At 63.0% G+C, this 26780-nt stretch overlaps 4 non-coding genes across 4 annotated transcripts; all 4 read left to right on the forward strand.

Annotated features, from left to right (window-relative positions):
* The first annotated feature begins 505 nt into the window (after window positions 1–505).
* LOC131862392 (5S ribosomal RNA) lies at window positions 506–624 on the forward strand. Its single transcript, XR_009361408.1, has one exon. It is a non-coding gene; the product is annotated as a 5S ribosomal RNA (ribosomal RNA).
* Window positions 625–8429: 7805 nt separating this feature from the next.
* LOC131862393 (5S ribosomal RNA) lies at window positions 8430–8548 on the forward strand. The gene has a single exon (XR_009361409.1). It is a non-coding gene; the product is annotated as a 5S ribosomal RNA (ribosomal RNA).
* A 7805-nt stretch (window positions 8549–16353) lies between these two features.
* LOC131862395 (5S ribosomal RNA) lies at window positions 16354–16472 on the forward strand. The gene has a single exon (XR_009361411.1). It is a non-coding gene; the product is annotated as a 5S ribosomal RNA (ribosomal RNA).
* A 7804-nt stretch (window positions 16473–24276) lies between these two features.
* On the forward strand, window positions 24277–24395 carry LOC131862396 (5S ribosomal RNA). The gene has a single exon (XR_009361412.1). It is a non-coding gene; the product is annotated as a 5S ribosomal RNA (ribosomal RNA).
* Window positions 24396–26780: the final 2385 nt, after the last annotated feature.

Genomic DNA, 26780 nt, shown 5'->3' on the forward strand with positions numbered 1-26780 from the left:
CACATTTTTGTTCTCGTGGACCCATCATGGGTCTTGGAACGCATTTGTGGTCCTTGGGTCCCATTTTGCATCCCGAAACTTGTGTTTTGGTGCTTGATCCCTATTTTGGGTGCCCACCTTGCACCAAGTGCGCACCCGGGGCAAACCGAGCGCCTTGGTGCACCGGGGCAAGATCGAGCGTGCACCCGAGGCGCCCCGAACATGCACCAAGGTGCACTCGGCCCACATGTGAGCGCAGGTCGTTGCGCCCGAGGTGGTGTGTGGGCACCGCGTTGCAGACGGGACACTGCACGCACACGACGCCCCCTCCAGGTGCACGCACGTAGGCCGGGCCGGGTGCACACCCGACGCCCTAGCAAGGTGCGCGCACCCGGGCAGGGCTCACACTTGGCGAACGGGGCGCACTTCGCGAGGGAGGGTGTGCACCTCGACGGGGGTGGGTGGCCGGGGTGGATTCGCACGTGGGTCGCGGTTTGCTAAGTACACACTGCGACAAGCTCATAACGGGTGCGATCATACCAGCGTTAGTGCACCGGATCCCATCAGAACTCCGCAGTTAAGCGCGCTTGGGCCGGAGTAGTACTGGGATGGGTGACCTCCCGGGAAGTCCCGGTGTTGCACCCTTTTTTAGTTTTTCGACCGGGCGTCGCAATGCTATTTGAATAAACCTTTTGCCCGTTTGCGTTCTCGTCGGGGCCGGGCCGGGCCGGGGTGCGCTGCCCGCACTACCGCGCGCGCGGGGGCGACACCGAGCGCGCACCCGAGGCGCCCCGAGCACACAGGCCACGGTGCAACCCGGGCGTTGTGCGCGCACCCCGGTGCGCCCGAGGTGCTGCGCGCGCACCCAGGTGAAATCGGTGTGCACCTCGGCCAGTGCGCGCTCGGTCGAGTCGCGCACGTTGGCCAAGGTGCACGGTGATGTTTCTTACTCTAAGGTTCCGCACCAGACGCCCGGGACAGGTGAGCGAAGCTGGGCGGGGCCGGGTGCGCGGCCGGGGCAGGTGCACGCAGCTGGAGAGAGCTTTGGAGCACACTTCGGAGCGCACCAATGATGCGCTCCATTCAAAAGTTTCCTGAAAAGGCAAAAAAAGTTGAGATTATAGAATTTCCCACTTGAGAGATTGTAAAAAAAAAAAATTTAAAATGAAGGAAACGCGGGTGCCAAGGTGTGCGCAGCCCAGCCAAGGTGTGCGCACCAAGGCGCCCACCCTGGCGAAGGTGCACGCAAGGTGCGCACCCGAGGCAAACCGGACAATTAACCCAACTTTCGACTTCGCGCGCACCTTGGAGCGCACTTCGGAGCGCTCCTTGGTGCGCACCAATCTTGGGCACCTCGGAGTGCACCATGGCGCCCACCAAGGTGCGCACCCGGGGCAAACCGAGCTCCGACTTCGTGCGCACCTTGGAGCGCACGAAAGGTGCGCACCATGGCGCCCACCAAGGTGCGCAGCCCAGCCAAGGCGTGCGCATCAAGGTGCGCACCCTGGCGAAGGTGCGCACCCGGGGCAAACCGAGCTCCGACTTCGTGCGCACCTTGGAGCGCACAAAAGGTGCGCAACCCAGCCAAGGTGTGCGCACCCCGGTCAAACCGAGCTCCGAATCGTGCGCACCAGAGGTGCACGCCATCGTGCGCACCTTGGAGCACACTTCGGAGCCCTCCTTGGTGCGCGCCGATGTTGCGCACCTCGGAGCGCACCCGGGGAAAACAATGCAATTAACCCGACTTTCGACTTCGTGGGCACCTCGGAGCGCTCTCGGGTTCGCACCTCGGAGCACACCGAGGTGCGCACCTTTGATGCGCTGCCTTCACCAATTTCCAGAAAAGGCAAGAAAACATTGAGAAGGTGTGCGCACCGAGGTGCCCACCCTGGCGAAGGTGCACGCGAGGTGCGCACCCGGGGCAAACCGGGCTCCGACTTCGTGCACGCCGCACCTTGGAGCACACTTCGGAGCGCTCCTTGGTGCGCACCAGGGCGCGCAACCCAGCCGAGGTGCCCACCCCGGCGAAGGTGCACGCGAGGTGCGCACCCGGGGCAAACCGGGCTCCGACTTCGTGCACGCCATGGTGCCCACCGCGGCGAAGGTGCACGCGAGGTGCGCACCCGGGGCAAACCGGGCTCCGACTTCGTGCACGCCGCACCTTGGAGCACACTTCGGAGCGCTCCTTGGTGCGCACCATGGTGCCCACCAGGGCGCGCAACCCCGCCGAAGGTGCACGCGAGGTGCGCACCCGGGGCAAACCGGGCTCCGACTTCGTGCACGCCGCACCTTGGAGCACACTTCGGAGCGCTCCTTGGTGCGCACCATGGTGCCCACCAGGGCGCGCAACCCCGCCGAAGGTGCACGCGAGGTGCGCACCCGGGGCAAACCGGGCTCCGACTTCGTGCACGCCATGGTGCGCACCGCGGCGAAGGTGCGCACCCGGGGCAAACCGGGCTCCGACTTCGTGCACGCCGCACCTTGGAGCACACTTCGGAGCGCTCCTTGGTGCGCACCAGGGCGCGCAACCCAGCCGAGGTGCCCACCCCGGCGAAGGTGCACGCGAGGTGCGTACCCGGGGCAAACCGGGCTCCGACTTCGTGCACGCCGCACCTTGGAGCACACTTCGGAGCGCTCCTTGGTGCGCACCATGGTGCCCACCAGGCCGCGCAACCCAGCCAAGGTGTGCGCACCAAGGTGCACGCGAGGTGCGCACCCGGGGCAAACCGGGGTCCGACTTCGTGCACGCCGCACCTTGGAGCACACATCGGGGCGCTCCCGGGTTCGCACCGGCGTTGCGCACCGTGGTGGGCACCTCGGAGCACACCAAGGTGGGCAGCGAGGTGCGCACCTTTGATGCGATGCCTTCACTAATTTCCATAAAAGGCAAAAAAAAAACGAGATTTTAAAATTTCCGTTTTGAAAGATAGTGAGAAAAAGGGAATGCTGGTGCCATCTTGAGCCCGCCCTGGTGCGCAGCCCAGCCAAGGTGTGCGCACCAAGGTGCCCACCCTGGCGAAGGTGCGCGCCCGGGCAATTAACCCAACTTCCAACTTCGCGCGCGCCAGGGTGGGAGCGCACCCAACAACCGGGCCTGGGAAGAGCCAATGCGAGAAACCCCACCAAACGCTCTGACAAAAAAAGAGGGGGCGCTCCAGTAACCCCGCTTCGGAGCGCACCCTGGGCAAACCCAGCCAAGGTGCCCACCCCGGCCAAGGTGCAGGCGAGGTGCGCACCCGGGGCAAACCGGGCTCCGACAACGTGCACGCCGCACCTTGGAGCACACTTCGTAGCGCTCCCGGGTGCGCACCTCAGAGCACACCAAGGTGGGCAGCGAGGTGCGCACCTTTGATGCGCTGCCTTCACTAATTTCCAGAAAAGGCAAAAAAAAAAGGAGATTTTAAAATTTCCGTTTTGAAAGATAGTGAAAAAAACGGAACGCGCGTGCCATCTTGAGCCCGCCCTGGTGCGCAGCCCAGGTAAGGTGCCCACCCTGGCAAAGGTGCGCACCCGGGCAATTAACCCTACTTCCGACTTCGTGCGCGCCAGGGTGGCAACCGGGCCTCGGAAGAGCCAATGCGAGAAACCCCACCAAACGCTCCGACAAAAAAAGAGGCGGCGCTCCAATAACCCCGCTTCGGAGCGCAGCCGGGGCAAACCCAGCCAAGGTGCCCACCCCGACGAAGGTGCACGCGAGGTGCGCACCCGGGGCAAACCGGGCTCCGACAACGTGCACGCAGCACCTTGGAGCACACTTCGAAGCACTCCCGGGTGCCCACCGGCGTTGCGCACCGTGGTGGGCAGCGAGGTGCGCACCTTTGATGCGCTGCCTTCACTAATTTCCAGAAAAAGGCAAAAAAAAATGAGATTTTAAAATTTCCGTTTTGAAAGATAGTGAAAAAAAAGGAACGCGGGTGCCATCTTGAGCCCGCCCTGGTGCGCAGCCCAGGCAAGGCATGCGCACCAAGGTGCCCACCCGAGGTGCACACCCGGGGCAAACCGGGCTCCGACTTCGTGCAGGCCGCACCTTGGAGCACACTTCGGAGCGCTCCTTGGTGCGCACCATGGTGCCCACCAGGGCGCGCAACCCAGCCAAGGTCTGCACACTAAGGTGCCCACCCCGGCGAAGGTGCACGCGAGGTGCGCACCCGGGGCAAACCGGGCTCCGACTTCGTGCACGCCATGGTGCCCACCGCGGCGAAGGTGCACGCGAGGTGCGCACCCGGGGCAAACCGGGCTCCGACTTCGTGCACGCCGCACCTTGGAGCACACTTCGGAGCGCTCCTTGGTGCGCACCATGGTGCCCACCAGGGCGCGCAACCCAGCCAAGGTGTGCGCACCAAGGTGCACGCGAGGTGCGCACCCGGGGCAAACCGGGGTCCGACTTCGTGCACGCCGCACCTTGGAGCACACATCGGAGCGCTCCCAGGTTCGCACCAGCGTTGCGCACCTTTGATGCGCTGCCTTCACTAATTTCCAGAAAAGGCAAAAAAAAACGATATTTTAAAATTTCCGTTCTGAAAGATAGTGAAAAAAACGGAACGCGGGTGCCATCTTGAGCCCTTCCTGGTGCGCAGCCCAGGCAAGTTGTGCGCACCAAGGTGCCCACCCTGGCGGAGGTGCGCGCCCGGGGCAAACCGGGCTCCGACTTCGTGCACTGCATGGTGCCCACCAAGGCGCGCAACCCAGCCAAGGTGCCCACCGCAGCGAAGGTGCACGCGAGGTGCACACCCGGGGCAAACCGGGCTCCGACTTCGTGCACGCCGCACCTTGGAGCACACTTCAGAGCGCTCCTTGGTGCGCACCAGGGCGCGCAACCCAGCCGAGGTGCCCACCCCGGCGAAGGTGCACGCGAGGTGCGCACCCGGGGCAAACCGGGCTCCGACTTCGTGCACGCCATGGTGCCCACCGCGGCGAAGGTGCGCACCCGGGGCAAACCGGGCTCCGACTTCGTGCACGCCGCACCTTGGAGCACACTTCGGAGCGCTCCTTGGTGCGCACCATGGTGCCCACCAGGCCGCGCAACCCAGCCAAGGTGTGCGCACCAAGGTGCACGCGAGGTGCGCACCCGGGGCAAACCGGGGTCCGACTTCGTGCACGCCGCACCTTGGAGCACACATCGGGGCGCTCCCGGGTTCGCACCGGCGTTGCGCACCGTGGTGGGCACCTCGGAGCACACCAAGGTGGGCAGCGAGGTGCGCACCTTTGATGCGATGCCTTCACTAATTTCCATAAAAGGCAAAAAAAAAACGAGATTTTAAAATTTCCGTTTTGAAAGATAGTGAGAAAAAGGGAATGCTGGTGCCATCTTGAGCCCGCCCTGGTGCGCAGCCCAGCCAAGGTTTGCGCACCAAGGTGCCCACCCTGGCGAAGGTGCGCGCCCGGGCAATTAACCCAACTTCCAACTTCGCGCGCGCCAGGGTGGGAGCGCACCCAACAACCGGGCCTGGGAAGAGCCAATGCGAGAAACCCCACCAAACTCTCTGACAAAAAAAGAGGGGGCGCTCCAGTAACCCCGCTTCGGAGCGCACCCTGGGCAAACCCAGCCAAGGTGCCCACCCCGGCCAAGGTGCAGGCGAGGTGCGCACCCGGGGCAAACCGGGCTCCGACAACGTGCACGCCGCACCTTGGAGCACACTTCGTAGCGCTCCCGGGTGCGCACCTCAGAGCACACCAAGGTGGGCAGCGAGGTGCGCACCTTTGATGCGCTGCCTTCACTAATTTCCAGAAAAGGCAAAAAAAAAAGGAGATTTTAAAATTTCCGTTTTGAAAGATAGTGAAAAAAACGGAACGCGCGTGCCATCTTGAGCCCGCCCTGGTGCGCAGCCCAGGTAAGGTGCCACCCTGGCAAAGGTGCGCACCCGGGCAATTAACCCTACTTCCGACTTCGTGCGCGCCAGGGTGGCAACCGGGCCTCGGAAGAGCCAATGCGAGAAACCCCACCAAACGCTCCGACAAAAAAAGAGGCGGCGCTCCAATAACCCCGCTTCGGAGCGCAGCCGGGGCAAACCAAGCCAAGGTGCCCACCCCGACGAAGGTGCACGCGAGGTGCGCACCCGGGGCAAACCGGGCTCCGACAACGTGCACGCAGCACCTTGGAGCACACTTCGAAGCACTCCCGGGTGCCCACCGGCGTTGCGCACCGTGGTGGGCAGCGAGGTGCGCACCTTTGATGCGCTGCCTTCACTAATTTCCAGAAAAAGGCAAAAAAAAATGAGATTTTAAAATTTCCGTTTTGAAAGATAGTGAAAAAAAAGGAACGCGGGTGCCATCTTGAGCCCGCCCTGGTGCGCAGCCCAGGCAAGGCATGCGCACCAAGGTGCCCACCCGAGGTGCACACCCGGGGCAAACCGGGCTCCGACTTCGTGCAGGCCGCACCTTGGAGCACACTTCGGAGCGCTCCTTGGTGCGCACCATGGTGCCCACCAGGGCGCACCCGAGGCAAACCGGGCTCCGACTTCGTGCACGCCGCACCTTGGAGCACACATCGGAGCGCTCCCAGGTTCGCACCAGCGTTGCGCACCTTTGATGCGCTGCCTTCACTAATTTCCAGAAAAGGCAAAAAAAAACGATATTTTAAAATTTCCGTTCTGAAAGATAGTGAAAAAAACGGAACGCGGGTGCCATCTTGAGCCCTTCCTGATGCGCAGCCCAGGCAAGTTGTGCGCACCAAGGTGCCCACCCTGGCGGAGGTGCGCGCCCGGGGCAAACCGGGCTCCGACTTCGTGCACTGCATGGTGCCCACCAAGGCGCGCAACCCAGCCAAGGTGCCCACCGCAGCGAAGGTGCACGCGAGGTGCGCACCCGAGGTGCACACCCGGGGCAAACCGGGCTCCGACTTCGTGCACGCCGCACCTTGGAGCACACTTCAGAGCGCTCCTTGGTACGCACCAGGGCGCGCAACCCAGCCAAGGTGCTCACCCCGGCGAAGGTGCACGCGAGGTGCGCACCCGGGGCAAACCGGGCTCGGACTTCGTGCACGCCGCACCTTGGAGCACACATCGGAGCGCTCCCGGGTTCGCACCAGCATTGCGCACCTTTGATGCGCTGCCTTCACTAATTTCCAGAAAAGGCAAAAAAAAGAAAAAAATGAGATTTTAAAATTTCCGTTTTGAAAGATAGTGAAAAAAACGGAACGCGGGTGCCATCTTGAGCCCGCCCTGGTGTGCAGCCCAGGCAAGTTGTGCGCACCAAGGCACCCACCCTGGCCAAGGTGGGTCACGGGGTGGGTCCTAGGGTGGGTAACGGGGTGGGTACTAAGGTGCGTGCCAAGGTGGGTCATAGGGTGGGTGCCAAGGTGGGCACCAGGGTGGGTGTGCACCAACCCTAGCCAGGGTAGGTCACGGGGTGGTTGTCGGGGTGGGCGTCAAGGAGCCAAGGTGGGTGGCAAGTAGCCAAGTTGCGTGCCAAGGTGGGTGTCGGGGTGGGTGCCAAGGATCCAAGGTGGGTGCCAAGGAACCAAGGTGGGTGTCTGGGTGGGTGCCGAGGTGGGAGCCAGGGTGGGTCCCAAGGTGAGTGCAAAGGTGGGTGCCAGGGTCAAGGTGAGTGCCAATGTGGGTTCCAAGGTGCCAGGGTCAGGGTGAGTGCCAATGTGGGTTCAAAGGTGCTAAGTTGGGTGCGAGGTTGGGTGCGAGGGTGGGTGGGTGCCAAGGTGTGCTAGGTGGAAGCCCGGGTGGGTCGGCATCCCATGGGTGTCGAGTTGGGTGCCTGATGGGTGCTTCTTGTCAAGTTTTAGTCGTCGGGACTCATTTCGAGCCTTAGAGGTCGTTTCTTGTCCGGTTGCCCTGTCTTCGACCTGGGAACCCAATTTTGGTCCTCGGGTCCCATTTTTTTTTGTCTCGCATCCCACTTTTGGCCTGTGGCCTTTTCGGGGTCGATTCTCGTTTTGGGCATCAGAGCATGTTTCTTCTCCTAAAACCCAATATTTGTTTATTAAGTCTCGGAACACATTTTTGTTCTCGTGGACCCATCATGGGTCTTGGAACGCATTTGTGGTCCTTGGGTCCCATTTTGCATCCCGAAACTTGTGTTTTGGTGCTTGATCCCTATTTTGGGTGCCCACCTTGCACCAAGTGCGCACCCGGGGCAAACCGAGCGCCTTGGTGCACCGGGGCAAGATCGAGCGTGCACCCGAGGCGCCCCGAACATGCACCAAGGTGCACTCGGCCCACATGTGAGCGCAGGTCGTTGCGCCCGAGGTGGTGTGTGGGCACCGCGTTGCAGACGGGACACTGCACGCACACGACGCCCCCTCCAGGTGCACGCACGTAGGCCGGGCCGGGTGCACACCCGACGCCCTAGCAAGGTGCGCGCACCCGGGCAGGGCTCACACTTGGCGAACGGGGCGCACTTCGCGAGGGAGGGTGTGCACCTCGACGGGGGTGGGTGGCCGGGGTGGATTCGCACGTGGGTCGCGGTTTGCTAAGTACACACTGCGACAAGCTCATAACGGGTGCGATCATACCAGCGTTAGTGCACCGGATCCCATCAGAACTCCGCAGTTAAGCGCGCTTGGGCCGGAGTAGTACTGGGATGGGTGACCTCCCGGGAAGTCCCGGTGTTGCACCCTTTTTTAGTTTTTCGCCGGGCGTCGCAATGCTATTTGAATAAACCTTTTGCCCGTTTGCGTTCTCGTCGGGGCCGGGCCGGGCCGGGGTGCGCTGCCCGCACTACCGCGCGCGCGGGGGGCGACACCGAGCGCGCACCCGAGGCGCCCCGAGCACACAGGCCACGGTGCAACCCGGGCGTTGTGCGCGCACCCCGGTGCGCCCGAGGTGCTGCGCGCGCACCCAGGTGAAATCGGTGTGCACCTCGGCCAGTGCGCGCTCGGTCGAGTCGCGCACGTTGGCCAAGGTGCACGGTGATGTTTCTTACTCTAAGGTTCCGCACCAGACGCCCGGGACAGGTGAGCGAAGCTGGGCGGGGCCGGGTGCGCGGCCGGGGCAGGTGCACGCAGCTGGAGAGAGCTTTGGAGCACACTTCGGAGCGCACCAATGATGCGCTCCATTCAAAAGTTTCCTGAAAAGGCAAAAAAAGTTGAGATTATAGAATTTCCCACTTGAGAGATTGTAAAAAAAAAAAATTTAAAATGAAGGAAACGCGGGTGCCAAGGTGTGCGCAGCCCAGCCAAGGTGTGCGCACCAAGGCGCCCACCCTGGCGAAGGTGCACGCAAGGTGCGCACCCGAGGCAAACCGGACAATTAACCCAACTTTCGACTTCGCGCGCACCTTGGAGCGCACTTCGGAGCGCTCCTTGGTGCGCACCAATCTTGGGCACCTCGGAGTGCACCATGGCGCCCACCAAGGTGCGCACCCGGGGCAAACCGAGCTCCGACTTCGTGCGCACCTTGGAGCGCACGAAAGGTGCGCACCATGGCGCCCACCAAGGTGCGCAGCCCAGCCAAGGCGTGCGCATCAAGGTGCGCACCCTGGCGAAGGTGCGCACCCGGGGCAAACCGAGCTCCGACTTCGTGCGCACCTTGGAGCGCACAAAAGGTGCGCAACCCAGCCAAGGTGTGCGCACCCCGGTCAAACCGAGCTCCGAATCGTGCGCACCAGAGGTGCACGCCATCGTGCGCACCTTGGAGCACACTTCGGAGCCCTCCTTGGTGCGCGCCGATGTTGCGCACCTCGGAGCGCACCCGGGGAAAACAATGCAATTAACCCGACTTTCGACTTCGTGGGCACCTCGGAGCGCTCTCGGGTTCGCACCTCGGAGCACACCGAGGTGCGCACCTTTGATGCGCTGCCTTCACCAATTTCCAGAAAAGGCAAGAAAACATTGAGAAGGTGTGCGCACCGAGGTGCCCACCCTGGCGAAGGTGCACGCGAGGTGCGCACCCGGGGCAAACCGGGCTCCGACTTCGTGCACGCCGCACCTTGGAGCACACTTCGGAGCGCTCCTTGGTGCGCACCAGGGCGCGCAACCCAGCCGAGGTGCCCACCCCGGCGAAGGTGCACGCGAGGTGCGCACCCGGGGCAAACCGGGCTCCGACTTCGTGCACGCCATGGTGCCCACCGCGGCGAAGGTGCACGCGAGGTGCGCACCCGGGGCAAACCGGGCTCCGACTTCGTGCACGCCGCACCTTGGAGCACACTTCGGAGCGCTCCTTGGTGCGCACCATGGTGCCCACCAGGGCGCGCAACCCCGCCGAAGGTGCACGCGAGGTGCGCACCCGGGGCAAACCGGGCTCCGACTTCGTGCACGCCGCACCTTGGAGCACACTTCGGAGCGCTCCTTGGTGCGCACCATGGTGCCCACCAGGGCGCGCAACCCCGCCGAAGGTGCACGCGAGGTGCGCACCCGGGGCAAACCGGGCTCCGACTTCGTGCACGCCATGGTGCGCACCGCGGCGAAGGTGCGCACCCGGGGCAAACCGGGCTCCGACTTCGTGCACGCCGCACCTTGGAGCACACTTCGGAGCGCTCCTTGGTGCGCACCAGGGCGCGCAACCCAGCCGAGGTGCCCACCCCGGCGAAGGTGCACGCGAGGTGCGTACCCGGGGCAAACCGGGCTCCGACTTCGTGCACGCCGCACCTTGGAGCACACTTCGGAGCGCTCCTTGGTGCGCACCATGGTGCCCACCAGGCCGCGCAACCCAGCCAAGGTGTGCGCACCAAGGTGCACGCGAGGTGCGCACCCGGGGCAAACCGGGGTCCGACTTCGTGCACGCCGCACCTTGGAGCACACATCGGGGCGCTCCCGGGTTCGCACCGGCGTTGCGCACCGTGGTGGGCACCTCGGAGCACACCAAGGTGGGCAGCGAGGTGCGCACCTTTGATGCGATGCCTTCACTAATTTCCATAAAAGGCAAAAAAAAAACGAGATTTTAAAATTTCCGTTTTGAAAGATAGTGAGAAAAAGGGAATGCTGGTGCCATCTTGAGCCCGCCCTGGTGCGCAGCCCAGCCAAGGTGTGCGCACCAAGGTGCCCACCCTGGCGAAGGTGCGCGCCCGGGCAATTAACCCAACTTCCAACTTCGCGCGCGCCAGGGTGGGAGCGCACCCAACAACCGGGCCTGGGAAGAGCCAATGCGAGAAACCCCACCAAACGCTCTGACAAAAAAAGAGGGGGCGCTCCAGTAACCCCGCTTCGGAGCGCACCCTGGGCAAACCCAGCCAAGGTGCCCACCCCGGCCAAGGTGCAGGCGAGGTGCGCACCCGGGGCAAACCGGGCTCCGACAACGTGCACGCCGCACCTTGGAGCACACTTCGTAGCGCTCCCGGGTGCGCACCTCAGAGCACACCAAGGTGGGCAGCGAGGTGCGCACCTTTGATGCGCTGCCTTCACTAATTTCCAGAAAAGGCAAAAAAAAAAGGAGATTTTAAAATTTCCGTTTTGAAAGATAGTGAAAAAAACGGAACGCGCGTGCCATCTTGAGCCCGCCCTGGTGCGCAGCCCAGGTAAGGTGCCCACCCTGGCAAAGGTGCGCACCCGGGCAATTAACCCTACTTCCGACTTCGTGCGCGCCAGGGTGGCAACCGGGCCTCGGAAGAGCCAATGCGAGAAACCCCACCAAACGCTCCGACAAAAAAAGAGGCGGCGCTCCAATAACCCCGCTTCGGAGCGCAGCCGGGGCAAACCCAGCCAAGGTGCCCACCCCGACGAAGGTGCACGCGAGGTGCGCACCCGGGGCAAACCGGGCTCCGACAACGTGCACGCAGCACCTTGGAGCACACTTCGAAGCACTCCCGGGTGCCCACCGGCGTTGCGCACCGTGGTGGGCAGCGAGGTGCGCACCTTTGATGCGCTGCCTTCACTAATTTCCAGAAAAAGGCAAAAAAAAATGAGATTTTAAAATTTCCGTTTTGAAAGATAGTGAAAAAAAAGGAACGCGGGTGCCATCTTGAGCCCGCCCTGGTGCGCAGCCCAGGCAAGGCATGCGCACCAAGGTGCCCACCCGAGGTGCACACCCGGGGCAAACCGGGCTCCGACTTCGTGCAGGCCGCACCTTGGAGCACACTTCGGAGCGCTCCTTGGTGCGCACCATGGTGCCCACCAGGGCGCGCAACCCAGCCAAGGTCTGCACACTAAGGTGCCCACCCCGGCGAAGGTGCACGCGAGGTGCGCACCCGGGGCAAACCGGGCTCCGACTTCGTGCACGCCATGGTGCCCACCGCGGCGAAGGTGCACGCGAGGTGCGCACCCGGGGCAAACCGGGCTCCGACTTCGTGCACGCCGCACCTTGGAGCACACTTCGGAGCGCTCCTTGGTGCGCACCATGGTGCCCACCAGGGCGCGCAACCCAGCCAAGGTGTGCGCACCAAGGTGCACGCGAGGTGCGCACCCGGGGCAAACCGGGGTCCGACTTCGTGCACGCCGCACCTTGGAGCACACATCGGAGCGCTCCCAGGTTCGCACCAGCGTTGCGCACCTTTGATGCGCTGCCTTCACTAATTTCCAGAAAAGGCAAAAAAAAACGATATTTTAAAATTTCCGTTCTGAAAGATAGTGAAAAAAACGGAACGCGGGTGCCATCTTGAGCCCTTCCTGGTGCGCAGCCCAGGCAAGTTGTGCGCACCAAGGTGCCCACCCTGGCGGAGGTGCGCGCCCGGGGCAAACCGGGCTCCGACTTCGTGCACTGCATGGTGCCCACCAAGGCGCGCAACCCAGCCAAGGTGCCCACCGCAGCGAAGGTGCACGCGAGGTGCACACCCGGGGCAAACCGGGCTCCGACTTCGTGCACGCCGCACCTTGGAGCACACTTCAGAGCGCTCCTTGGTGCGCACCAGGGCGCGCAACCCAGCCGAGGTGCCCACCCCGGCGAAGGTGCACGCGAGGTGCGCACCCGGGGCAAACCGGGCTCCGACTTCGTGCACGCCATGGTGCCCACCGCGGCGAAGGTGCGCACCCGGGGCAAACCGGGCTCCGACTTCGTGCACGCCGCACCTTGGAGCACACTTCGGAGCGCTCCTTGGTGCGCACCATGGTGCCCACCAGGCCGCGCAACCCAGCCAAGGTGTGCGCACCAAGGTGCACGCGAGGTGCGCACCCGGGGCAAACCGGGGTCCGACTTCGTGCACGCCGCACCTTGGAGCACACATCGGGGCGCTCCCGGGTTCGCACCGGCGTTGCGCACCGTGGTGGGCACCTCGGAGCACACCAAGGTGGGCAGCGAGGTGCGCACCTTTGATGCGATGCCTTCACTAATTTCCATAAAAGGCAAAAAAAAAACGAGATTTTAAAATTTCCGTTTTGAAAGATAGTGAGAAAAAGGGAATGCTGGTGCCATCTTGAGCCCGCCCTGGTGCGCAGCCCAGCCAAGGTTTGCGCACCAAGGTGCCCACCCTGGCGAAGGTGCGCGCCCGGGCAATTAACCCAACTTCCAACTTCGCGCGCGCCAGGGTGGGAGCGCACCCAACAACCGGGCCTGGGAAGAGCCAATGCGAGAAACCCCACCAAACTCTCTGACAAAAAAAGAGGGGGCGCTCCAGTAACCCCGCTTCGGAGCGCACCCTGGGCAAACCCAGCCAAGGTGCCCACCCCGGCCAAGGTGCAGGCGAGGTGCGCACCCGGGGCAAACCGGGCTCCGACAACGTGCACGCCGCACCTTGGAGCACACTTCGTAGCGCTCCCGGGTGCGCACCTCAGAGCACACCAAGGTGGGCAGCGAGGTGCGCACCTTTGATGCGCTGCCTTCACTAATTTCCAGAAAAGGCAAAAAAAAAAGGAGATTTTAAAATTTCCGTTTTGAAAGATAGTGAAAAAAACGGAACGCGCGTGCCATCTTGAGCCCGCCCTGGTGCGCAGCCCAGGTAAGGTGCCACCCTGGCAAAGGTGCGCACCCGGGCAATTAACCCTACTTCCGACTTCGTGAACGCCAGGGTGGCAACCGGGCCTCGGAAGAGCCAATGCGAGAAACCCCACCAAACGCTCCGACAAAAAAAGAGGCGGCGCTCCAATAACCCCGCTTCGGAGCGCAGCCGGGGCAAACCAAGCCAAGGTGCCCACCCCGACGAAGGTGCACGCGAGGTGCGCACCCGGGGCAAACCGGGCTCCGACAACGTGCACGCAGCACCTTGGAGCACACTTCGAAGCACTCCCGGGTGCCCACCGGCGTTGCGCACCGTGGTGGGCAGCGAGGTGCGCACCTTTGATGCGCTGCCTTCACTAATTTCCAGAAAAAGGCAAAAAAAAATGAGATTTTAAAATTTCCGTTTTGAAAGATAGTGAAAAAAAAGGAACGCGGGTGCCATCTTGAGCCCGCCCTGGTGCGCAGCCCAGGCAAGGCATGCGCACCAAGGTGCCCACCCGAGGTGCACACCCGGGGCAAACCGGGCTCCGACTTCGTGCAGGCCGCACCTTGGAGCACACTTCGGAGCGCTCCTTGGTGCGCACCATGGTGCCCACCAGGGCGCACCCGAGGCAAACCGGGCTCCGACTTCGTGCACGCCGCACCTTGGAGCACACATCGGAGCGCTCCCAGGTTCGCACCAGCGTTGCGCACCTTTGATGCGCTGCCTTCACTAATTTCCAGAAAAGGCAAAAAAAAACGATATTTTAAAATTTCCGTTCTGAAAGATAGTGAAAAAAACGGAACGCGGGTGCCATCTTGAGCCCTTCCTGATGCGCAGCCCAGGCAAGTTGTGCGCACCAAGGTGCCCACCCTGGCGGAGGTGCGCGCCCGGGGCAAACCGGGCTCCGACTTCGTGCACTGCATGGTGCCCACCAAGGCGCGCAACCCAGCCAAGGTGCCCACCGCAGCGAAGGTGCACGCGAGGTGCGCACCCGAGGTGCACACCCGGGGCAAACCGGGCTCCGACTTCGTGCACGCCGCACCTTGGAGCACACTTCAGAGCGCTCCTTGGTACGCACCAGGGCGCGCAACCCAGCCAAGGTGCTCACCCCGGCGAAGGTGCACGCGAGGTGCGCACCCGGGGCAAACCGGGCTCGGACTTCGTGCACGCCGCACCTTGGAGCACACATCGGAGCGCTCCCGGGTTCGCACCAGCATTGCGCACCTTTGATGCGCTGCCTTCACTAATTTCCAGAAAAGGCAAAAAAAAGAAAAAAATGAGATTTTAAAATTTCCGTTTTGAAAGATAGTGAAAAAAACGGAACGCGGGTGCCATCTTGAGCCCGCCCTGGTGTGCAGCCCAGGCAAGTTGTGCGCACCAAGGCACCCACCCTGGCCAAGGTGGGTCACGGGGTGGGTCCTAGGGTGGGTAACGGGGTGGGTACTAAGGTGCGTGCCAAGGTGGGTCATAGGGTGGGTGCCAAGGTGGGCACCAGGGTGGGTGTGCACCAACCCTAGCCAGGGTAGGTCACGGGGTGGTTGTCGGGGTGGGCGTCAAGGAGCCAAGGTGGGTGGCAAGTAGCCAAGTTGCGTGCCAAGGTGGGTGTCGGGGTGGGTGCCAAGGATCCAAGGTGGGTGCCAAGGAACCAAGGTGGGTGTCTGGGTGGGTGCCGAGGTGGGAGCCAGGGTGGGTCCCAAGGTGAGTGCAAAGGTGGGTGCCAGGGTCAAGGTGAGTGCCAATGTGGGTTCCAAGGTGCCAGGGTCAGGGTGAGTGCCAATGTGGGTTCAAAGGTGCTAAGTTGGGTGCGAGGTTGGGTGCGAGGGTGGGTGGGTGCCAAGGTGTGCTAGGTGGAAGCCCGGGTGGGTCGGCATCCCATGGGTGTCGAGTTGGGTGCCTGATGGGTGCTTCTTGTCAAGTTTTAGTCGTCGGGACTCATTTCGAGCCTTAGAGGTCGTTTCTTGTCCGGTTGCCCTGTCTTCGACCTGGGAACCCAATTTTGGTCCTCGGGTCCCATTTTTTTTTGTCTCGCATCCCACTTTTGGCCTGTGGCCTTTTCGGGGTCGATTCTCGTTTTGGGCATCAGAGCATGTTTCTTCTCCTAAAACCCAATATTTGTTTATTAAGTCTCGGAACACATTTTTGTTCTCGTGGACCCATCATGGGTCTTGGAACGCATTTGTGGTCCTTGGGTCCCATTTTGCATCCCGAAACTTGTGTTTTGGTGCTTGATCCCTATTTTGGGTGCCCACCTTGCACCAAGTGCGCACCCGGGGCAAACCGAGCGCCTTGGTGCACCGGGGCAAGATCGAGCGTGCACCCGAGGCGCCCCGAACATGCACCAAGGTGCACTCGGCCCACATGTGAGCGCAGGTCGTTGCGCCCGAGGTGGTGTGTGGGCACCGCGTTGCAGACGGGACACTGCACGCACACGACGCCCCCTCCAGGTGCACGCACGTAGGCCGGGCCGGGTGCACACCCGACGCCCTAGCAAGGTGCGCGCACCCGGGCAGGGCTCACACTTGGCGAACGGGGCGCACTTCGCGAGGGAGGGTGTGCACCTCGACGGGGGTGGGTGGCCGGGGTGGATTCGCACGTGGGTCGCGGTTTGCTAAGTACACACTGCGACAAGCTCATAACGGGTGCGATCATACCAGCGTTAGTGCACCGGATCCCATCAGAACTCCGCAGTTAAGCGCGCTTGGGCCGGAGTAGTACTGGGATGGGTGACCTCCCGGGAAGTCCCGGTGTTGCACCCTTTTTTAGTTTTTCGCCGGGCGTCGCAATGCTATTTGAATAAACCTTTTGCCCGTTTGCGTTCTCGTCGGGGCCGGGCCGGGCCGGGGTGCGCTGCCCGCACTACCGCGCGCGCGGGGGCGACACCGAGCGCGCACCCGAGGCGCCCCGAGCACACAGGCCACGGTGCAACCCGGGCGTTGTGCGCGCACCCCGGTGCGCCCGAGGTGCTGCGCGCGCACCCAGGTGAAATCGGTGTGCACCTCGGCCAGTGCGCGCTCGGTCGAGTCGCGCACGTTGGCCAAGGTGCACGGTGATGTTTCTTACTCTAAGGTTCCGCACCAGACGCCCGGGACAGGTGAGCGAAGCTGGGCGGGGCCGGGTGCGCGGCCGGGGCAGGTGCACGCAGCTGGAGAGAGCTTTGGAGCACACTTCGGAGCGCACCAATGATGCGCTCCATTCAAAAGTTTCCTGAAAAGGCAAAAAAAGTTGAGATTATAGAATTTCCCACTTGAGAGATTGTAAAAAAAAAAAATTTAAAATGAAGGAAACGCGGGTGCCAAGGTGTGCGCAGCCCAGCCAAGGTGTGCGCACCAAGGCGCCCACCCTGGCGAAGGTGCACGCAAGGTGCGCACCCGAGGCAAACCGGACAATTAACCCAACTTTCGACTTCGCGCGCACCTTGGAGCGCACTTCGGAGCGCTCCTTGGTGCGCACCAATCTTGGGCACCTCGGAGTGCACCATGGCGCCCACCAAGGTGCGCACCCGGGGCAAACCGAGCTCCGACTTCGTGCGCACCTTGGAGCGCACGAAAGGTGCGCACCATGGCGCCCACCAAGGTGCGCAGCCCAGCCAAGGCGTGCGCATCAAGGTGCGCACCCTGGCGAAGGTGCGCACCCGGGGCAAACCGAGCTCCGACTTCGTGCGCACCTTGGAGCGCACAAAAGGTGCGCAACCCAGCCAAGGTGTGCGCACCCCGGTCAAACCGAGCTCCGAATCGTGCGCACCAGAGGTGCACGCCATCGTGCGCACCTTGGAGCACACTTCGGAGCCCTCCTTGGTGCGCGCCGATGTTGCGCACCTCGGAGCGCACCCGGGGAAAACAATGCAATTAACCCGACTTTCGACTTCGTGGGCACCTCGGAGCGCTCTCGGGTTCGCACCTCGGAGCACACCGAGGTGCGCACCTTTGATGCGCTGCCTTCACCAATTTCCAGAAAAGGCAAGAAAACATTGAGAAGGTGTGCGCACCGAGGTGCCCACCCTGGCGAAGGTGCACGCGAGGTGCGCACCCGGGGCAAACCGGGCTCCGACTTCGTGCACGCCGCACCTTGGAGCACACTTCGGAGCGCTCCTTGGTGCGCACCAGGGCGCGCAACCCAGCCGAGGTGCCCACCCCGGCGAAGGTGCACGCGAGGTGCGCACCCGGGGCAAACCGGGCTCCGACTTCGTGCACGCCATGGTGCCCACCGCGGCGAAGGTGCACGCGAGGTGCGCACCCGGGGCAAACCGGGCTCCGACTTCGTGCACGCCGCACCTTGGAGCACACTTCGGAGCGCTCCTTGGTGCGCACCATGGTGCCCACCAGGGCGCGCAACCCCGCCGAAGGTGCACGCGAGGTGCGCACCCGGGGCAAACCGGGCTCCGACTTCGTGCACGCCGCACCTTGGAGCACACTTCGGAGCGCTCCTTGGTGCGCACCATGGTGCCCACCAGGGCGCGCAACCCCGCCGAAGGTGCACGCGAGGTGCGCACCCGGGGCAAACCGGGCTCCGACTTCGTGCACGCCATGGTGCGCACCGCGGCGAAGGTGCGCACCCGGGGCAAACCGGGCTCCGACTTCGTGCACGCCGCACCTTGGAGCACACTTCGGAGCGCTCCTTGGTGCGCACCAGGGCGCGCAACCCAGCCGAGGTGCCCACCCCGGCGAAGGTGCACGCGAGGTGCGTACCCGGGGCAAACCGGGCTCCGACTTCGTGCACGCCGCACCTTGGAGCACACTTCGGAGCGCTCCTTGGTGCGCACCATGGTGCCCACCAGGCCGCGCAACCCAGCCAAGGTGTGCGCACCAAGGTGCACGCGAGGTGCGCACCCGGGGCAAACCGGGGTCCGACTTCGTGCACGCCGCACCTTGGAGCACACATCGGGGCGCTCCCGGGTTCGCACCGGCGTTGCGCACCGTGGTGGGCACCTCGGAGCACACCAAGGTGGGCAGCGAGGTGCGCACCTTTGATGCGATGCCTTCACTAATTTCCATAAAAGGCAAAAAAAAAACGAGATTTTAAAATTTCCGTTTTGAAAGATAGTGAGAAAAAGGGAATGCTGGTGCCATCTTGAGCCCGCCCTGGTGCGCAGCCCAGCCAAGGTGTGCGCACCAAGGTGCCCACCCTGGCGAAGGTGCGCGCCCGGGCAATTAACCCAACTTCCAACTTCGCGCGCGCCAGGGTGGGAGCGCACCCAACAACCGGGCCTGGGAAGAGCCAATGCGAGAAACCCCACCAAACGCTCTGACAAAAAAAGAGGGGGCGCTCCAGTAACCCCGCTTCGGAGCGCACCCTGGGCAAACCCAGCCAAGGTGCCCACCCCGGCCAAGGTGCAGGCGAGGTGCGCACCCGGGGCAAACCGGGCTCCGACAACGTGCACGCCGCACCTTGGAGCACACTTCGTAGCGCTCCCGGGTGCGCACCTCAGAGCACACCAAGGTGGGCAGCGAGGTGCGCACCTTTGATGCGCTGCCTTCACTAATTTCCAGAAAAGGCAAAAAAAAAAGGAGATTTTAAAATTTCCGTTTTGAAAGATAGTGAAAAAAACGGAACGCGCGTGCCATCTTGAGCCCGCCCTGGTGCGCAGCCCAGGTAAGGTGCCCACCCTGGCAAAGGTGCGCACCCGGGCAATTAACCCTACTTCCGACTTCGTGCGCGCCAGGGTGGCAACCGGGCCTCGGAAGAGCCAATGCGAGAAACCCCACCAAACGCTCCGACAAAAAAAGAGGCGGCGCTCCAATAACCCCGCTTCGGAGCGCAGCCGGGGCAAACCCAGCCAAGGTGCCCACCCCGACGAAGGTGCACGCGAGGTGCGCACCCGGGGCAAACCGGGCTCCGACAACGTGCACGCAGCACCTTGGAGCACACTTCGAAGCACTCCCGGGTGCCCACCGGCGTTGCGCACCGTGGTGGGCAGCGAGGTGCGCACCTTTGATGCGCTGCCTTCACTAATTTCCAGAAAAAGGCAAAAAAAAATGAGATTTTAAAATTTCCGTTTTGAAAGATAGTGAAAAAAAAGGAACGCGGGTGCCATCTTGAGCCCGCCCTGGTGCGCAGCCCAGGCAAGGCATGCGCACCAAGGTGCCCACCCGAGGTGCACACCCGGGGCAAACCGGGCTCCGACTTCGTGCAGGCCGCACCTTGGAGCACACTTCGGAGCGCTCCTTGGTGCGCACCATGGTGCCCACCAGGGCGCGCAACCCAGCCAAGGTCTGCACACTAAGGTGCCCACCCCGGCGAAGGTGCACGCGAGGTGCGCACCCGGGGCAAACCGGGCTCCGACTTCGTGCACGCCATGGTGCCCACCGCGGCGAAGGTGCACGCGAGGTGCGCACCCGGGGCAAACCGGGCTCCGACTTCGTGCACGCCGCACCTTGGAGCACACTTCGGAGCGCTCCTTGGTGCGCACCATGGTGCCCACCAGGGCGCGCAACCCAGCCAAGGTGTGCGCACCAAGGTGCACGCGAGGTGCGCACCCGGGGCAAACCGGGGTCCGACTTCGTGCACGCCGCACCTTGGAGCACACATCGGAGCGCTCCCAGGTTCGCACCAGCGTTGCGCACCTTTGATGCGCTGCCTTCACTAATTTCCAGAAAAGGCAAAAAAAAACGATATTTTAAAATTTCCGTTCTGAAAGATAGTGAAAAAAACGGAACGCGGGTGCCATCTTGAGCCCTTCCTGGTGCGCAGCCCAGGCAAGTTGTGCGCACCAAGGTGCCCACCCTGGCAGAGGTGCGCGCCCGGGGCAAACCGGGCTCCGACTTCGTGCACTGCATGGTGCCCACCAAGGCGCGCAACCCAGCCAAGGTGCCCACCGCAGCGAAGGTGCACGCGAGGTGCACACCCGGGGCAAACCGGGCTCCGACTTCGTGCACGCCGCACCTTGGAGCACACTTCAGAGCGCTCCTTGGTGCGCACCAGGGCGCGCAACCCAGCCGAGGTGCCCACCCCGGCGAAGGTGCACGCGAGGTGCGCACCCGGGGCAAACCGGGCTCCGACTTCGTGCACGCCATGGTGCCCACCGCGGCGAAGGTGCGCACCCGGGGCAAACCGGGCTCCGACTTCGTGCACGCCGCACCTTGGAGCACACTTCGGAGCGCTCCTTGGTGCGCACCATGGTGCCCACCAGGCCGCGCAACCCAGCCAAGGTGTGCGCACCAAGGTGCACGCGAGGTGCGCACCCGGGGCAAACCGGGGTCCGACTTCGTGCACGCCGCACCTTGGAGCACACATCGGGGCGCTCCCGGGTTCGCACCGGCGTTGCGCACCGTGGTGGGCACCTCGGAGCACACCAAGGTGGGCAGCGAGGTGCGCACCTTTGATGCGATGCCTTCACTAATTTCCATAAAAGGCAAAAAAAAAACGAGATTTTAAAATTTCCGTTTTGAAAGATAGTGAGAAAAAGGGAATGCTGGTGCCATCTTGAGCCCGCCCTGGTGCGCAGCCCAGCCAAGGTTTGCGCACCAAGGTGCCCACCCTGGCGAAGGTGCGCGCCCGGGCAATTAACCCAACTTCCAACTTCGCGCGCGCCAGGGTGGGAGCGCACCCAACAACCGGGCCTGGGAAGAGCCAATGCGAGAAACCCCACCAAACTCTCTGACAAAAAAAGAGGGGGCGCTCCAGTAACCCCGCTTCGGAGCGCACCCTGGGCAAACCCAGCCAAGGTGCCCACCCCGGCCAAGGTGCAGGCGAGGTGCGCACCCGGGGCAAACCGGGCTCCGACAACGTGCACGCCGCACCTTGGAGCACACTTCGTAGCGCTCCCGGGTGCGCACCTCAGAGCACACCAAGGTGGGCAGCGAGGTGCGCACCTTTGATGCGCTGCCTTCACTAATTTCCAGAAAAGGGAAAAAAAAAAGGAGATTTTAAAATTTCCGTTTTGAAAGATAGTGAAAAAAACGGAACGCGCGTGCCATCTTGAGCCCGCCCTGGTGCGCAGCCCAGGTAAGGTGCCACCCTGGCAAAGGTGCGCACCCGGGCAATTAACCCTACTTCCGACTTCGTGCGCGCCAGGGTGGCAACCGGGCCTCGGAAGAGCCAATGCGAGAAACCCCACCAAACGCTCCGACAAAAAAAGAGGCGGCGCTCCAATAACCCCGCTTCGGAGCGCAGCCGGGGAAAACCAAGCCAAGGTGCCCACCCCGACGAAGGTGCACGCGAGGTGCGCACCCGGGGCAAACCGGGCTCCGACAACGTGCACGCAGCACCTTGGAGCACACTTCGAAGCACTCCCGGGTGCCCACCGGCGTTGCGCACCGTGGTGGGCAGCGAGGTGCGCACCTTTGATGCGCTGCCTTCACTAATTTCCAGAAAAAGGCAAAAAAAAATGAGATTTTAAAATTTCCGTTTTGAAAGATAGTGAAAAAAAAGGAACGCGGGTGCCATCTTGAGCCCGCCCTGGTGCGCAGCCCAGGCAAGGCATGCGCACCAAGGTGCCCACCCGAGGTGCACACCCGGGGCAAACCGGGCTCCGACTTCGTGCAGGCCGCACCTTGGAGCACACTTCGGAGCGCTCCTTGGTGCGCACCATGGTGCCCACCAGGGCGCACCCGAGGCAAACCGGGCTCCGACTTCGTGCACGCCGCACCTTGGAGCACACATCGGAGCGCTCCCAGGTTCGCACCAGCGTTGCGCACCTTTGATGCGCTGCCTTCACTAATTTCCAGAAAAGGCAAAAAAAAACGATATTTTAAAATTTCCGTTCTGAAAGATAGTGAAAAAAACGGAACGCGGGTGCCATCTTGAGCCCTTCCTGATGCGCAGCCCAGGCAAGTTGTGCGCACCAAGGTGCCCACCCTGGCGGAGGTGCGCGCCCGGGGCAAACCGGGCTCCGACTTCGTGCACTGCATGGTGCCCACCAAGGCGCGCAACCCAGCCAAGGTGCCCACCGCAGCGAAGGTGCACGCGAGGTGCGCACCCGAGGTGCACACCCGGGGCAAACCGGGCTCCGACTTCGTGCACGCCGCACCTTGGAGCACACTTCAGAGCGCTCCTTGGTACGCACCAGGGCGCGCAACCCAGCCAAGGTGCTCACCCCGGCGAAGGTGCACGCGAGGTGCGCACCCGGGGCAAACCGGGCTCGGACTTCGTGCACGCCGCACCTTGGAGCACACATCGGAGCGCTCCCGGGTTCGCACCAGCATTGCGCACCTTTGATGCGCTGCCTTCACTAATTTCCAGAAAAGGCAAAAAAAAGAAAAAAATGAGATTTTAAAATTTCCGTTTTGAAAGATAGTGAAAAAAACGGAACGCGGGTGCCATCTTGAGCCCGCCCTGGTGTGCAGCCCAGGCAAGTTGTGCGCACCAAGGCACCCACCCTGGCCAAGGTGGGTCACGGGGTGGGTCCTAGGGTGGGTAACGGGGTGGGTACTAAGGTGCGTGCCAAGGTGGGTCATAGGGTGGGTGCCAAGGTGGGCACCAGGGTGGGTGTGCACCAACCCTAGCCAGGGTAGGTCACGGGGTGGTTGTCGGGGTGGGCGTCAAGGAGCCAAGGTGGGTGGCAAGTAGCCAAGTTGCGTGCCAAGGTGGGTGTCGGGGTGGGTGCCAAGGATCCAAGGTGGGTGCCAAGGAACCAAGGTGGGTGTCTGGGTGGGTGCCGAGGTGGGAGCCAGGGTGGGTCCCAAGGTGAGTGCAAAGGTGGGTGCCAGGGTCAAGGTGAGTGCCAATGTGGGTTCCAAGGTGCCAGGGTCAGGGTGAGTGCCAATGTGGGTTCAAAGGTGCTAAGTTGGGTGCGAGGTTGGGTGCGAGGGTGGGTGGGTGCCAAGGTGTGCTAGGTGGAAGCCCGGGTGGGTCGGCATCCCATGGGTGTCGAGTTGGGTGCCTGATGGGTGCTTCTTGTCAAGTTTTAGTCGTCGGGACTCATTTCGAGCCTTAGAGGTCGTTTCTTGTCCGGTTGCCCTGTCTTCGACCTGGGAACCCAATTTTGGTCCTCGGGTCCCATTTTTTTTTGTCTCGCATCCCACTTTTGGCCTGTGGCCTTTTCGGGGTCGATTCTCGTTTTGGGCATCAGAGCATGTTTCTTCTCCTAAAACCCAATATTTGTTTATTAAGTCTCGGAACACATTTTTGTTCTCGTGGACCCATCATGGGTCTTGGAACGCATTTGTGGTCCTTGGGTCCCATTTTGCATCCCGAAACTTGTGTTTTGGTGCTTGATCCCTATTTTGGGTGCCCACCTTGCACCAAGTGCGCACCCGGGGCAAACCGAGCGCCTTGGTGCACCGGGGCAAGATCGAGCGTGCACCCGAGGCGCCCCGAACATGCACCAAGGTGCACTCGGCCCACATGTGAGCGCAGGTCGTTGCGCCCGAGGTGGTGTGTGGGCACCGCGTTGCAGACGGGACACTGCACGCACACGACGCCCCCTCCAGGTGCACGCACGTAGGCCGGGCCGGGTGCACACCCGACGCCCTAGCAAGGTGCGCGCACCCGGGCAGGGCTCACACTTGGCGAACGGGGCGCACTTCGCGAGGGAGGGTGTGCACCTCGACGGGGGTGGGTGGCCGGGGTGGATTCGCACGTGGGTCGCGGTTTGCTAAGTACACACTGCGACAAGCTCATAACGGGTGCGATCATACCAGCGTTAGTGCACCGGATCCCATCAGAACTCCGCAGTTAAGCGCGCTTGGGCCGGAGTAGTACTGGGATGGGTGACCTCCCGGGAAGTCCCGGTGTTGCACCCTTTTTTAGTTTTTCGCCGGGCGTCGCAATGCTATTTGAATAAACCTTTTGCCCGTTTGCGTTCTCGTCGGGGCCGGGCCGGGCCGGGGTGCGCTGCCCGCACTACCGCGCGCGCGGGGGCGACACCGAGCGCGCACCCGAGGCGCCCCGAGCACACAGGCCACGGTGCAACCCGGGCGTTGTGCGCGCACCCCGGTGCGCCCGAGGTGCTGCGCGCGCACCCAGGTGAAATCGGTGTGCACCTCGGCCAGTGCGCGCTCGGTCGAGTCGCGCACGTTGGCCAAGGTGCACGGTGATGTTTCTTACTCTAAGGTTCCGCACCAGACGCCCGGGACAGGTGAGCGAAGCTGGGCGGGGCCGGGTGCGCGGCCGGGGCAGGTGCACGCAGCTGGAGAGAGCTTTGGAGCACACTTCGGAGCGCACCAATGATGCGCTCCATTCAAAAGTTTCCTGAAAAGGCAAAAAAAGTTGAGATTATAGAATTTCCCACTTGAGAGATTGTAAAAAAAAAAAATTTAAAATGAAGGAAACGCGGGTGCCAAGGTGTGCGCAGCCCAGCCAAGGTGTGCGCACCAAGGCGCCCACCCTGGCGAAGGTGCACGCAAGGTGCGCACCCGAGGCAAACCGGACAATTAACCCAACTTTCGACTTCGCGCGCACCTTGGAGCGCACTTCGGAGCGCTCCTTGGTGCGCACCAATCTTGGGCACCTCGGAGTGCACCATGGCGCCCACCAAGGTGCGCACCCGGGGCAAACCGAGCTCCGACTTCGTGCGCACCTTGGAGCGCACGAAAGGTGCGCACCATGGCGCCCACCAAGGTGCGCAGCCCAGCCAAGGCGTGCGCATCAAGGTGCGCACCCTGGCGAAGGTGCGCACCCGGGGCAAACCGAGCTCCGACTTCGTGCGCACCTTGGAGCGCACAAAAGGTGCGCAACCCAGCCAAGGTGTGCGCACCCCGGTCAAACCGAGCTCCGAATCGTGCGCACCAGAGGTGCACGCCATCGTGCGCACCTTGGAGCACACTTCGGAGCCCTCCTTGGTGCGCGCCGATGTTGCGCACCTCGGAGCGCACCCGGGGAAAACAATGCAATTAACCCGACTTTCGACTTCGTGGGCACCTCGGAGCGCTCTCGGGTTCGCACCTCGGAGCACACCGAGGTGCGCACCTTTGATGCGCTGCCTTCACCAATTTCCAGAAAAGGCAAGAAAACATTGAGAAGGTGTGCGCACCGAGGTGCCCACCCTGGCGAAGGTGCACGCGAGGTGCGCACCCGGGGCAAACCGGGCTCCGACTTCGTGCACGCCGCACCTTGGAGCACACTTCGGAGCGCTCCTTGGTGCGCACCAGGGCGCGCAACCCCGCCGAAGGTGCACGCGAGGTGCGCACCCGGGGCAAACCGGGCTCCGACTTCGTGCACGCCATGGTGCGCACCGCGGCGAAGGTGCGCACCCGGGGCAAACCGGGCTCCGACTTCGTGCACGCCGCACCTTGGAGCACACTTCGGAGCGCTCCTTGGTGCGCACCAGGGCGCGCAACCCAGCCGAGGTGCCCACCCCGGCGAAGGTGCACGCGAGGTGCGTACCCGGGGCAAACCGGGCTCCGACTTCGTGCACGCCGCACCTTGGAGCACACTTCGGAGCGCTCCTTGGTGCGCACCATGGTGCCCACCAGGCCGCGCAACCCAGCCAAGGTGTGCGCACCAAGGTGCACGCGAGGTGCGCACCCGGGGCAAACCGGGGTCCGACTTCGTGCACGCCGCACCTTGGAGCACACATCGGGGCGCTCCCGGGTTCGCACCGGCGTTGCGCACCGTGGTGGACACCTCGGAGCGCACCGTGGTGGACACCTCGGAGCACACCAAGGTGGGCAGCGAGGTGCGCACCTTTGATGCGATGCCTTCACTAATTTCCATAAAAGGCAAAAAAAAAACGAGATTTTAAAATTTCCGTTTTGAAAGATAGTGAGAAAAAGGGAATGCTGGTGCCATCTTGAGCCCGCCCTGGTGCGCAGCCCAGCCAAGGTGTGCGCACCAAGGTGCCCACCCTGGCGAAGGTGCGCGCCCGGGCAATTAACCCAACTTCCAACTTCGCGCGCGCCAGGGTGGGAGCGCACCCAACAACCGGGCCTGGGAAGAGCCAATGCGAGAAACCCCACCAAACGCTCTGACAAAAAAAGAGGGGGCGCTCCAGTAACCCCGCTTCGGAGCGCACCCTGGGCAAACCCAGCCAAGGTGCCCACCCCGGCCAAGGTGCAGGCGAGGTGCGCACCCGGGGCAAACCGGGCTCCGACAACGTGCACGCCGCACCTTGGAGCACACTTCGTAGCGCTCCCGGGTGCGCACCTCAGAGCACACCAAGGTGGGCAGCGAGGTGCGCACCTTTGATG

The sequence above is a fragment of the Cryptomeria japonica genome, unplaced genomic scaffold (assembly GCF_030272615.1).
Source record: "Cryptomeria japonica unplaced genomic scaffold, Sugi_1.0 HiC_scaffold_42, whole genome shotgun sequence".
Classification (NCBI taxonomy): domain Eukaryota; kingdom Viridiplantae; phylum Streptophyta; class Pinopsida; order Cupressales; family Cupressaceae; genus Cryptomeria; species Cryptomeria japonica.